Here is a 14275-nt window from a genome sequence, read left to right as displayed (position 1 = left end):
ATGTATCCCTGGCCTTTGACTCGGGTAGACCGTTCTCTACATTGATATAAATTGTGAAATTGGCAAATACCAGACTACTAAACATCCTCATCTACCTCCACTCGGATACTCAAGTCAGATTACATGTGTAGGTAGACCTTTCAAAAGAAATTCAAACATCCAAGGGACTACGGCAAGTCTATTTAATCTATGTGTCCGATTTGGGGGACTATCTGGATAAAGTGGCCTTCATTTAACTGCACCTAGAAGGGCTTCAAATCTGCTGGTTTACTTATGGAGATGATGTGATGCTCTTGGGGGACACCCAATCATGCTCACAGAGCCTTATAGGAGCCCTACACCAGTATACAACAGACAATGAATTGACAATGAACAAAATCAAACAAATAAATAAGATTCCCAAGAACAACAAGAAATATAGATGCAACTGGAAATTAGGTATAGACAAAATGGAGATCGGCAATGATCTTAAGTATTTGGACTTTCTCATCTAGAGCACAGAAACTGCTCTCCTGAACATCCGTGAGGACTTGCTCTCGAACCTTGACTCTAACACTCTGTGTGTTCTCATTTTGCTCGATCTCTCTTCTGCCTTTGATACTGTCAACCATGCCATCCTGCTCAACCGTCTCCGTGATAACCTGGATATCACTGGTCAGGCCCTGGCATGGCTGACCTCTTTCCTCTCCAATCGACCCTCCCAGGTCCAACTGGGGTCCTTCCTCTCTGACATCTTTTTCTCTACCTGTGGTGTCCCCCAGGGATATAACCTCTCTCCCTGGCTGTTCAATCAGTATCTGGCACTCCTTGCCCACCGCATCACCGCTCTCTGCCCCAACTTTCAGTGCTATGCGGATGATACCCAGCTCATTTTCAGGCTACCCTCAGCCTCCTCTTCTCCTTCCCTCATCTCTGACTGTCTTTCTGCTATCTAGGAATGGTGTGCCGCCAATGACCTCTGCCTTAATGCCAGTAAGACTGAGATTCTACCCATCGGCACACCCATTCCCTCCTTCCCTGCAGCTCTCTGGCCGGCCTCCTGCAAGGCAAAAAACCTTGGGGTCATCTTCGACCCCACACTCCTTCTCTCCTCACATTTCTGACATTTCTAAGAAGTCACACTACCAGCTGCACCTCCTCAGAGGTATCCTTCCTTTCCTCTCCTTCCCCCAGAAGCTCACTGTCTCCATAGCCATGGTTCCCTCGAGGCTGGACTACTGTAACAGCCTCTATCTAAATCTGCCTGCCTCTACTCTCCGCCCGCTGCAACTCATCCAGAACAGGACTGCGAGACTTGTCCTTGGCCTCAAGCCCAGGGACCGTATCTCTCCAGGACTGAAATCGCTACACTGGCTCCCAGTGGCTGCGAGGATTAAGTTCAAAACCCGCTGCATTGTCCACAAGGCCTTCTGGGGCCTGGGGCCAAAATACCTTCAACGCTCTCTTCCTAAATATCTTCCTTCTCGAGCTCTTCGCTCCTCCACCTCCAACTCCCTCAGGGTCAGCCGCTTCTCCAAGCAACGAGTTGGGGGGAGATCTCTCTCCGCAGCAGGGGCCTCCCTCTGGAACAGCCTTCCTGCCTCCCTGAAACTTGAAGAGAACCATCTCCTGTTCCGGAAGCACCTCAAAACCTTCCTCTTTGCTTCTGCTTTCTCTCACCCTCTCCCCTGCTAAATCACTGAAACTGCACTGAATCTGCAACTGGGCCACTCACCAATCTTGGTCCTTGACCCAGCCACTCTCCCCTGCACTGCCTCCCTGGCAACCCCTGCACTTCGGGACTGTCTCTGTATCCCTACAACCCCCTTTCCCAGCACTTGTCTGCACACATCTTGCACTTGCCACCAGCTGGCCCTTATTATTTATCTTGTATTTTACTAACCCTGTACTGCACTTTCCCCTCTCCCCCTTGCACTTTTCCCTTCCCCTCTACCCATGCACTTGTGCGATCTGAATGACACCTGGCCTAGTAGGATCGTTGCCGGTCTCCCCTTGTGCCCCCCTCCCTGCCTCGTCGTGCATTGAAACACTTGTGTATAGGTGCGTTGCAAATGCCATATCATATATCATAACCCTATATGGCTACAAGACTGAAAAATAAAGCAGAACAGTTTGGATTGCAAATTAAATCTATTAATAGAAAGTGTGGTAGGTTCTCGTTAATCGCATTAATTAGCACAGAGCCAAAGTTCTAGCTTCAATCATGTATGGTTTGGAAATCTCCCACCTAGCAGACACAATTAATTCTGGGCCAACTGAAGGGAAGATTTGGCAGAAAGCTGCATCACTATCCAACTGTGGGCCCATTGTAACTGTACAATATGAACTAGGCCTTGTGTCTGTGGGGGAAAAGTCTGGAATTGAAAATGTATGTACTGCTGTGGCACACTGCTGCATTAGAATATTGATTAGGTACTGCAAACTGCCATGTTTAAATAAATAGTTTCTTGCCTGCGTGAGCTGAGGCTACACTGTGCATGTCCTTGCGATTAAGGCTCTTTGCCTAGTGTGCAGCCATGCTCGTCTTCACATCTCTCGCTTCAGACGCGTTTTCCTTTTGGCATATGTAAGAGTGTTTTAGGCTCCTGCTTTCTTAGGAAAAGCGGCATTAGCAGACGGAAGTCACCATACTGCAAGCATGCTCGGTGACTCAGACCGTGTGCCTGAGGAGTATATTCAGTTCCACTAAATGCTGTCCTTCCAGATAGCGCTGTCTCCACATGTGAGAACCGCGAGGATAGCTCAGGGGCAACATGCTCGCCTTGGAAGAAAGACAACATGAGGCAACACAGCTTCGATCCCTGGGTCTGCGCTTAGAAACCTCAGGGTATTAAGCAGGTTATAAATAACCAACTACAATTGAGAATGCAGCTGGTACCTAAGACTTGTAGAGTGGGGCTGTGTTCCCCCGCTTGTAACATTGTTTCAGTTAGATTCCCCTCCCAGTCTGGGCCTCCCATTCAATTGAAATGTAGGTGTTCCTTTGGGTATAAGAACGGTGCACGGGGCAGGGGTCCTCATTGCATGGAATTTTCATACTGTTGTTGGTTTGATGTTGTCCTGTTGCTTGCTTTCTACTAATAAAAGTATTCACCAATCCACTGGGATAGTCAGTGGTCATTTTTCCACAAGTTCATGTATGTTTGCTACTTATGGAATTTAGCGTTTTATAAGCATTTTGTACTCCCGCCGAACAATTCCCTGTTGAGTGATTTTCTGGCAGGCAAATCAAAGTCTGTAGTTCTTGCGAGTTTTATGAATAAATACCATTGCAGTTTACCAGAGAGGAATTGTGATCAAATTATTTAGCAGTAAAAAATAAAAAATAACCTTTTTGAATAGGACTGGTGTAACACAAACTCCTCAATACATCAATATAAATGATTCCTTGGTTTTGCTACAGAATCAAAGAAATTGGGCTCTGCTTCCAGTTATCTGAAAATATTTCCTGGTGCTCATTGGGGGAACTGTGTTTTTAAGATTCAGATCTAACAAAGTTACTCACTGTAGTGACTACCTTACTCCTAGTCTATAGTCCCCTTTCCTCCATACTTGTGGGACATTCCGTCCTTGGGGACGGGACGGGAGCACTTTTGATAAAAAGCATCAAAATTGAAAAATGTGCGTCCTTCACTTTTTACGCGGGACCCCGCCCTACTGAGCTCCCCTCGCGCATCGCCCTTCAGTCCTTTTCTATCGGCAGCTATGTGACCATTTAAGCATTAATAGAGGATACATATTAGAGGGGACGGTGGGCGGGCGTATGGAGAAAGGGGGACTATGGACTAGAAGTAAGGTAGTCACTATGGTGAGTAACTGCTATACTCCTACGTCCCGTCCCCTTTTCTCCATATTTGTGGGAGATTCCGAAGCACTCCCCACAGGTAACACGGGTGGATGGAAACTCATTACTGAAAGAGGTTTTTAAGAACAGCCTGACCGAATTGAGCATCGACCCTGGAGCTCAGGTCCAAGCAGTAATGCTTACAAAAAGCTGATGGGGCGGCCCACGTAGCCGCCTTGGCAATGGTCTCCCAGGGAACATATTTTTGGATGGCAACAGCAGCCGCTTTGCCACATACAAGATGGGCATAAATGCCCTTCGGAGGTTGAATGCCCTGAATGGTATAGGCGTCTGAGATACAGGAGGCAATCCATCGGGAGATAGTAGCTTTTGAAGCGGGTTTCCCTTTCGGATCTCCGAACGTAACAAAGAGTTGGGAGGTGCCCCCGAGTTCAGTTCTGTCCAGATAGAACTTCAGAGCTTGTCTGACATCTAAATTATGTAATACTCTCTCTGCATCTGAGGCCGGGTTTGGAAAAAAGACAGGTAATGATATAGATTGATTCAAATGAAAATCTGTCACTACTTTAGGAAGGAAAGAAGGATGAGTGCGGAGCACAATCTTATCCTTATGAAAGGTAAGGAACAGGTGAAGCTCGCCGACACGCCTTGCTGAAGTCACTGCAATGAAAAAGGCAGCCTTCCAAGAAAGGTACTTCAGATCCATCATAGCCATAGGCTTAAATGGCTTATGGCATAGGGCGGTCAAAACCACATTTAAATCCCACTTTGGGTGAGGATTGCGAACAGGTGGAAAAAGATGTAACAAATGTGCAAAATGCCTTTTAATGACTGCGTTCATCAAAGAAAAGGAACAGGCGTCAGTGGACAGGTAGGCGGCAATAGCCGACAAGTAAGTCCTTCAGGATAAGACATGAATGCTCGAAGCAGCCAGATGGGAAATTAATGAAAGGACAGTGTCAATCGTAGCATGTCTGGGGTCTAATTGCTTAGCTAAACACAAGTGACAAAACCGGAGTCACTTGCTCCTATACTGAGACCTCGTAGAAGGTTTCCTGGCTACTTGGATAATGCGCATATTGTCTTCAGACAGGTTAAACTGCGCTAGGGATTTGAATTCAGGCAACAGGCCGCAAAGCTGAATGACTGTGGGGAGGGGTGCCACATCTGCTGATCGCACTGGTGAAGCAGGTTGGGAATCACCGGCAGTCTGATCGGAGGACAAATCGAAAGATGCTGAAGTTGCAAAAACCAGAATCGGGCTGGCCTTCAAGGAGCTATGAACAGGAGAGTGCAATTCGATGTATTCCTGAGCCTGCAGAGTGATCGATGAATCAGAGGAAGAGGCGGGAAGGCATATGAATCTCGAGAGCATCCCCTAGAGAAGAGGCCCAGAGTCCGTTCCTGGATGCATAAAGAGGAAGTTTCCTGTTTGTGGCAGTCGCAAAAAGGTCCACTTCTGGAGTGCCCCATTGGTGAAAGATATTAGAGAGGACTTCCATGTTCAGTTCCCACTTGTAGCTGGCCGCTGTCTGTCGGCTGAGCGAGTCTCCAGTCACGTTGAGTTGCCCCGGAATGTGTACTGCCAACAGCCAAATGCTGCGCTGGAAGGCCCATTCCCACGTCTGAATGGCAAGGTCCACAAGAGGTGATGACTTGGTACCACCCTGCTTGTTGATGTAAAACATGGATACCGAGTTGTCCATGTGGACGCGGACCACCCGGTTCGTGATGGATGGTTGGAACGCTTTCAGTGCCAGAAAAACAGCCAGGAGTTCCAAACAATTTTTATGAAATTGCCTGTCCTGTGGTGTCATAGATCGAAAACCTGGAGATGATCTAGAGTTGCTCCCCATCCTAGGAGGGAGGAGTCTGTGGTAATCGTCACTTGTGGTAAAGGCTCCTGAAAAGAGGGCCCCACCGTAAGATTGCTCATCGAGGACCACCATAGAAGGTCCGTCATCATGCAGGAATGAACTGGTATCATCTTGGAATCCGATTCTGAAGCCTGACACCAAGAATTCCGAAGAACTAGCTGCGTACGCTTAATTTTGAGGCGTGCCAGCGGAAGAGCGAGTACGCATGAGGCCATGAGGCCGAGAAGTCTCTGGAACCACCAGGCCATCATGTGCTCGGACTGTATGAATAGAGGACATGTGGCGAATAGATCTGCAATCCTGTCTGCCGTCAAATATACCCTGGAGTCGATCGTGTTCCAACGAAAACCCAGGAAGATTGGTCTTGGGAGACCATCATGGAAGATTTCCACCAGTTCACCGAAAACCCGAGGTGGAACAGGAGCTAAAGGAGAGACTGGAGATTGCTCAATGCCGTCTGTGGACACGGGCTGCGTAGGAGCCAATCGTCCAAATACGTATATACATGAACGCCCTGTAGCCGAAGGAAAGCTGCAATGACCAACATCATCTTCATAAATAAGCGCGGCGCTGAGCTGAGACCAAACGGGAGCACACGTAACTGGAACTGCTCCCCTCCCAGGGAGAACCGCAGAGACACTTGATGCGGCCTCCATATCAGAATGTGCATAAACGCGTCCTGAAGGTCCACAACACTGAGCCAGTCACCCTTCCGAAGAGAGGACTTTATTTGGCAGGGTGTGATCATCTTAAATTTCTCTTGGGGAAGAGAAAGATTGAACTGGGAAAGGTCGAGGATGGTGCACAGGCCAGCATGGTTGGGTTTGGGCACCGTGTACAGTCGAGAGTAGAAGCCCTCCCCCCTTGCTTCCCGAGGGGAACAGGTTCCACCGCCCTGAGGTCTAGAAGCTTCTGAACCTCAGCTCTGAGAGAGGGAGTCTCGTCTGTTGGAAGGGAGGTTTGAAGAGTGGGCATGGGGGAGGGGCAAGCGAAATCCCGCCCGAGTGATGGACAACACAACGATCGTCGATGATGGTCTGCCATGCCTCCAGATGAGACGAGATTCGTCCTCCCACCGGAGTCTCGTGCGACCGACAAAAAATATAGTTTTGCAGATTTGTCGGCAGGGAGACTACCTGCTCCTGGAGAGGAGGCTGAAGGCCGAGAGAAAAACCAACCACGTTGTTTTTGACGGGTGCCACCAACAGGAGGGTCGGTTCTGCGTGCCCGGCGGTCCTGAAGCCCTCTGAAGCCAGAGAAGGATCAAGACTGAGACCCCGACCTCTGAGTATAAGGGGCCTTCGCTGGGACCTTTGCCAGGACTGAGATTTGGCGGTTTGGGTACTCGCCTTGGTCTTTGTGAGTTCGTCATCCGTAGAAGAATGAAACAACTCCTTTCCATCGAAGGGAAGGTTCAGAACTTTATCTTGCACCTCCTTCGAAAACTTTGTCGCATGGAGCCACGCCTGGCGGGAGGTGTCAATTCCCACCAACAGGCCTCGAGCTGAAGCTTCCACATGGTGTGCCGCAGCCTCCAGGATATCCTGTGCCAACACCCTAGCGTCTGACAAACTGGCCTTGAAGTCGTCTAGTCTATCCATAGGAATGCACTCCTGGAAATCAGCCAATTCCTTCCACAGCTTCAGATTAGCTGCTGCCAGGATGACCTCTGTATTTGCTTGTCGAAGTTGCAGTGCTGAGTTGGCAAAGACTTTCTTGCCCAAGGAGTCCAGAATTTTGTCTTCCTTGGAGAGAATCTGAGCCGCAGCAGTAGAGGTTGCAGAGGCCAGCTTGGATTGAAGCGTGGCCGCAGCTACCACCGTCGAGGAAGGGAGCAGACAAGACGCCAAGGCTATCTCCTCGGAGGTGTGAAGCCTGTATCGGGCGTCAATTCTTTTATGGATATGCAGCCCAGTGTGGGGCTTATCCCAGACTTTACGGGCCTCAGCCAAAATGTCCTTCTGGAGGAACAGGCCGGTACGCTCTTGTGGTGACAAGGTGAACGCTCCCGAAAGCATCCCTTCCTGTGGAACGGGGGCCTCAGGTACTGGAATGTCAAGGAGGGCCATCATATCCAGAACCCGGTCATGGAATGCTTTGACAGAGAGGGCTGCTCATCACTATCCTGATCTGCTTGAGGGTCATCCAGCGAATCGGTAACTGATGGGTCTGCCGCCACAGGTTTCAAAGTGCTATCCCGTTCTACTGGTGTCTTCTCTATGGAAGACAGAGGGGGTAGGGGAGGAAGCGCTGGGGGCGGACCGGTAAGAAGAGGTGATACCACCACAGGCGCCGCTGTAGCCACCTGGGTGAAAGGTGGAGCCGGAGGTTCAGGGTAGATTTCTTTGAAAAGACCCTTAAAGTACTCTTTCATAGGGTCAGAATGCATGAGCCCCTGAAAAATACATCCCCTGATGAAGGTTTAGGCGCTAGAGTAGGCAGATACCTCTTGTATGGGGCATACCCCAACAAACCAATGAGGATGGTTGCCAGGAAGGCCCTCCACCGATCCGATCCGCATAGACCCGCAGAGCAGAAGTAGGAGGAAGTGAGACAGTATGTGGCAGCGGCATCAGAGCATGCCAATCATAAGAAGGGCGGAACAGATTTTTACATTCCATCTGAGGTTTAAAAGGCTGCTCAGCCCCTAAATTAAGATGCCCAGCACCTATCGTCGAGAAAGTAGCTGTAAGGGAAGAATCCAAAATGGCTGCCATGGACCATGAGCGGTGGGCCGCCATTTTGTCGATGCTTGAAGAGAACTGTGTCACATGTACAGCTGAGGCAATTGTCTCCTCAGGATGGTCCGGGGACTAAAATTGACATAAGGATCCTCGGTCGAGCCGTTACTGGGGGGTCTCGGATGTTTGCTTGACATCTTGGAGGTGGCCCCAACATTAGCCTCCAAGGGAGGAACCTCGGCAGAGCCAGTAACAGAGGCGTTAAGGTGCATAACCGCCCTCTTTGCCCCCTCCACAGAACCGGTATCACCGCGATGAGCGCAGGAAAACTGGGGAATCATCCTTACAGACAAGACATAAGGAACAGGTCTCTCGGTTTTGTCGGTACGGACCTTAGCCTCAAGAAGAGGAACCTTGGGTTTTGTCCCGGTATGTATAGCTCCCTTGTAAGGGGCGTCAAGCCATGGCTTGGTACAGAAAGGTCTAAAAAAGGAGGCCTCAGGGCATACCCCGGTGTCTGTGTGGAAAGCTGCAAAAACGGAGACCTCGGAGCGAACCCCGTTGTCCAAAGCCTCTGACGAACTGGGGCAACGGTTAGCACCCGACAGGTGAACCTCGGAACGTTTTCCGGTCTTGGAAGGTCCGTCGTGGGAATCCTCAGAGAAAACTCTGGTACGCCTATTAAGCCTGCGAGGCACCTCAGGGGAAATCCTGGTGGTAGAGCTCCTAGAGCCCCTCCCCAGACCGAGGAGACCCCGGAAAGGAGCCCCCCGGCCAGGGCACCCTAAAAAGTAAGGAACTTACTGGGCGTCTCTTCTTTTTATTGATGAGAAGCTGAAGATGAAGCGGAGAAACACACTGAAAAACGTCCTCCCAACGAAGAAGCCGGCGCTGGAGTGCCCGGACGGAGAGGGAATCGTAGTAGAGGCATGAATCACAACGATGGTCCGGCTCGAGACACTCCAAGCAGAGAGAATGGGGATCTGCCCTAGCGAAGCAACGCTCGCATGAAGAACAGGACACAAATCCCGGACGTTCCAGCATAGACCGAGGACTACGTGATCGCAGAACCGGAGCAGGAGAGAAGGACAACGGGAACAAAAAACTCCTGAAGGTGCAACTGCGTCCAGTCCCGACCGCACAGAGGACTGAAGGGCAATGTGCAGGGCAGAGCTCAGGAGGGTGGGGTTACAGCTGTGTGCGGTACCCCGCGTAAAAAGAGAAGGAGGACAACATTTTTTCAATTTTGATGCTTTTTATCAAAAGTGCTCCTGTCCCGAAGGACGGACTGTCCCACAAGTATGGAGGAAAGGGGACGGGACATAGGAGTATGAACTTTTATCTATGAGGGAAATTTACTAGCATCAGGAACAGCTCACGTGACACAACTAACATCTGTAAATTCTGTAAAAATTTCTGGGAAATGGAGTCATACCATATTATGACAAAAAGCCCTTTTCTTCAAAATCAAAGGCTTGAAATCTTTTCTAGATTTGTGCATCATTTCAATGATCTAAATGCTGGTGCATTTTTGAGGAAGATTATTTTCTGGCAACATCTCACTGACACTTGTCGTTACGTTTCTCTATAGACTTAACTTAATCGACTTAAATTGATCATTTATATAAACCTTCATCAGAAAATGAACATAGGTTAAATACATTAAATATTGATTTGTATTTTTCTTATGGGTATGTTGAGAAATGGTTGTTTATATTATTGTATGTACTTCATTATTTTGTATGATGACTATTTATTATCAGTAAAGTATTATTAATCTAATGCTCAATTAAAATAAATGTCATACTTTGGTTGCACACTGATGGCACTGCTAGTCTGGTGTCGGCTCCTTCCAGGATCCAATTCAAAACTATACTGTAATTGGTCACTGTATGTCACCGCTTCACTGGTCATGTTGCCCCCTCCATGGCTTAAATCAATGCCCTACTGTAACTGCATATTGGGTGTCACAACCAGTGTTGCCTCCCTGCAGGACCTTGGCCAAATTATGCTATGGCAGGGCATTCTATTCTGCACCTGCATTCCCATTAAGACTTCAGGGCTTCTGCCAGTGTCATGACTAGAGACTTACTCGTGCACCTCCCAGGAGCACAAACATTGCCACGATAGCTAGTGTTGGGATTCAAGTGCAACGTGCCAACCGTGGAAAGAGGTTTAGGCTGCACAAATTATATAAACAAAGAGAGCTGGTTCATTTAGTGGCAGTATTTTGTTGTTTGGTAGTTCTGCACAAGTGTTATTTGAAGTTAAGCTTCGACAACTTTAGAAGAGCATTGCAGAGCCTTACATGATGAAAGAAGGAGCAACAATGTAATAACATTGCTTCTAATATTTAGAGGTTGGAGCAAGGGCATTGTTTAAAAGTTGTGTAGCTAGTAATAGTGACTTTTGTTGTGCTTTGGTTGCATCAAGGACATGCTGATTTATTATATATACAGCACAGCATTTGGTAGCTGGTAAAAAGGTAGCTGAAAAGCCCAGCAGGAAGACAGGGTAAAGGTCTTGCTGCAGTAACATGAGGGTTGTGTGTCGCAGTAGCAAGAATTATCTATGAAAAGTCTGGTTAACAGTCTTGTGTCTAGCACTTTTTATCATTTGAAACTTCTGGCCCAGTTACAGCCCTTCCTTTCATCAGCTAGCCGTGCCACGGTTGCGCGGGCAATTATAGGAGCCAAACTGGATTATTATTGTTCCAGCCTTCTGCTTGGCATATCCAAACACGACCTGACCCGTTTACAGGTGACTCAAAACAACGCAGTACATTTTGTTGCAGGCTTGCAAAGGAGAGAACATGTCACAGCTGCAAGGCGACCCTTACATTGGCTCCCTATTCACAGTGGATTTACCTATTGTGTGATGTGCATCACGCATAAATGCATTTTTGGGCAGGCTCCCAAGTATTTGGCTAACCTCATTTCACGATTAGCGGCTCGCAGAATTTTGAGATCCAACAATACCTGCCTTCTTGAAACCATGAGAAATCATCTTTCTTATGTGGAGCAACGATCTTTCCTGTATGCAGCTCCTCAGATCTGGAATGCCCATCCCCTGGACCTTAGATCCTGCACCAGCTTACATCATTTCAAACGCAGACTGAAAACCCTTCTATTTGAGTAAACCACTGAATTGCCCCTGCCTGATCCGATTCCCTTGTTCCCGTTCCTGATTCACATTTTTTGTGTATGTGTCTTGTTGGCACCCCCATACCTCCGGGCTTTGTCATACGCGCGGTATAAATAAAATAAATAAACTAGCACACAACTTGGGTGGGGGGCGTTACCCACACACACACAAGGCCTTTCGCTCAACAAAGGCTTTGTCAAGTGTGATTCAATCATCTTACGTACCAATATGTAAAATACATAAATGAGTTCATGTCCTCTGTGTGTCACGTTTCATAGTGGAAAACGAGGCAGACATCTTAGAAACGAGTTAGAGATACCATACTGTGACAGGGCAATGGGTGTTTTATGCTGTGCTGGTGTGTGCCCGCCTATTGCTTTTCCCTCTCAATCCCACTAACTAACCCCTTCCTTTTCGGATCTGCCAGAGCACCTGGAGACCATGAAAATGGCAGTGGTACGCAGTATAAATCACAATTGTGCTCTAGCACATTCAAGCCTATGTTGTGCTAGATGGGATTAACCATAAAGATCTCAGACTCAATAAATATGGCATAATACTACTTTATTCTCAGTTCAATTTGATATGATAGGCTATTTATAACACGCTTAATACCCAGAGGTTTCTAAGCGCGGACCCGGGGATCGAACATGTGCTGCTCCATGTTGTCTTGCTTCAAAGGCGAGCTCGTTACCTATCCTCCTGAGACAATAAAGCAGGGCAAACTGACAGACATCAGACTGATGTTCGCACACAAACTTGATTATATAAAGGTTTTATACCCCAATATGCGTCATGGATGACATCATCCTGCGTGACAAACCTATTGAAGGGTGGGATTGGTTAGGTGAACATATGTACCTATATATCATATAAGGGTTAGTGCATTATTGGCTCCCTCTCATCTGTAAAGCATGCCTCGAACTACCTCGAAATAAGCATAATAAAGATGATAGCAGAGAAAATGGCAGCGGATTGGTCGATGCAACACTGTATAGATGGTTACCCCATAGACCCTCTGATTGGTTGGCATTTTCACCCAGCTTCGACTTTGCTAGCAGCACATGAGCGAAACGAAACCCAGGTGCTTGAGTGACATCATATTACTCACCACTTTCCTAATTAGTCCATCATCTTTCATCAGTGCGGCCATGAGCCAAAATTTCCCGTCTGTAGTTGACCTTGTAGCCTGCTCCCTGTTCTGCGACGTTGAAGGGAGTGTAGTCACTTCACTATCTTCATCCAAAGCCTAATGAATAACCCTTGTTTTTGACTTCTGTATCACGGGTGACGAGACCACAAATGTGTCAATTTCAATCTCTTATTTGCTGCCTTTTAATTTATTTATACTGGGTGTTCTTGCTCCTCATGGCCTCTAGACACTCGGTCACTCAACCTTGCATAGACTTTATACACTTAATTGTTCAATACTTGGCTCTTGCAAATGTTTTCTTCTTCTTTAATCTAAGAAAAATATGTCTTACGTCCATGGTTTATCCATCCTCCTCCCTTTGTGCCTTGCAGCTATTCCTTAAAAATAGCATCCTTGACCACAGACCAACATATAAAACTGTTTCTCCAGATCTCCTTACTCTGCAGCCCTAGTTGATCTCTGAGGTAGCTGGCTTGAATCTTACTCGAGCCGACATCCATTTTCCCATTATGGCCATCCTAGCCACGTTATATTTTCTTCTATAGCAAGCTTCTATATGTCTCATCTATCTTGAGTTACTATGTATTTACACGTATTGGTCAGCATATTACTTTGTCTTCTTTGCATATATGATTACTTTATCATTTCATACAAGTTTCTCTTGTTGCTTCAGTTACATCGTCATTCTTAAATATTTTCATATCGATTCAGTATATCTTCGTTTATCTGCTTCATGACATCAATTTGCCCTCATCAGATTTCACTCAGCACTCCATGATGTCCACTGGTGCATGCTGACATCCTTCTACTCTTTCACTGCAAGGATACATTCAGTATGGTTGTCTGAGTGCATATCGTCTCTCGTAAACTTGATGCGGCATAGGGACAACAAGTGGGGTACCATATAAGGTTGGTCTCCTGCAGTTCCAGTATAACAGTGGTGAGGGGGCGGTGTGCTACGGAAAACAAGTCCATCTGCTCCTCTACACAATCAAATAAAATGACTGCAGGACTCCAGCAAGTGCCATAGAATGCGGTCACTCACAGAACTACTCAGTTTGAGTCCTGGAGCCATTAGGAAGACACTGGTGCAGCGTATAACACTCAGTGGCCTGTCAAACTATGATACGGTCTACATTACTGGAAGGAGCAGTCGCAGGCGAACTGTAGCAATGACAACCATTGTGCAGTCAGAGTCTGCTGTGATACAGGAAGAAGCCGGCACCATTCCAGCTGTGACATCGAGCGCCCAGACACAGTATGGGTTTGGCTGTGTTAGCCAGCGTCTAGTCACCTGCATGATTAGCCGAGATACAGGAATGAGCAGAAACCAGAGAAGAAGTGGCATCCAACTTTCGAAGTATAGTATCTCATGAATATCCGCTCCATCTGGGATATCCACCAATTGCATACAACCACTGGACACTGGATGGAACTACAGCACCGCTAGAGACCCCCTAATTCCTGCCTCCATTTTACTTCAGACATTCTACCATTCTCTGGCACCATCCCTCGCCTGCTTCACGTTATTGCCCCAGAAATTTTAACACAGCTGCAACAGTAGAGAACTATCAACAAAAAGCAATAGATAGATGAGATGGGGCACCAGCAGCAC

At 47.5% G+C, this 14275-nt stretch overlaps 1 protein-coding gene across 3 annotated transcripts in view; it reads right to left on the bottom strand.

The window, feature by feature from the left end:
• Window positions 1–14275, bottom strand: part of MRTFA (myocardin related transcription factor A) — a 614269-nt gene that overhangs the window by 429912 nt on the left and 170082 nt on the right. The window lies entirely within an intron of this gene.

Source organism: Ambystoma mexicanum, chromosome 3q (assembly GCF_040938575.1).
Source record: "Ambystoma mexicanum isolate Mex_15411 chromosome 3q, UKY_AmexF1_1, whole genome shotgun sequence".
Classification (NCBI taxonomy): Eukaryota; Metazoa; Chordata; class Amphibia; order Caudata; family Ambystomatidae; genus Ambystoma; species Ambystoma mexicanum.
The sequence above is the reverse complement of the archived record's forward strand: the minus strand, read 5'-3'. Positions and strand labels throughout refer to the sequence as shown.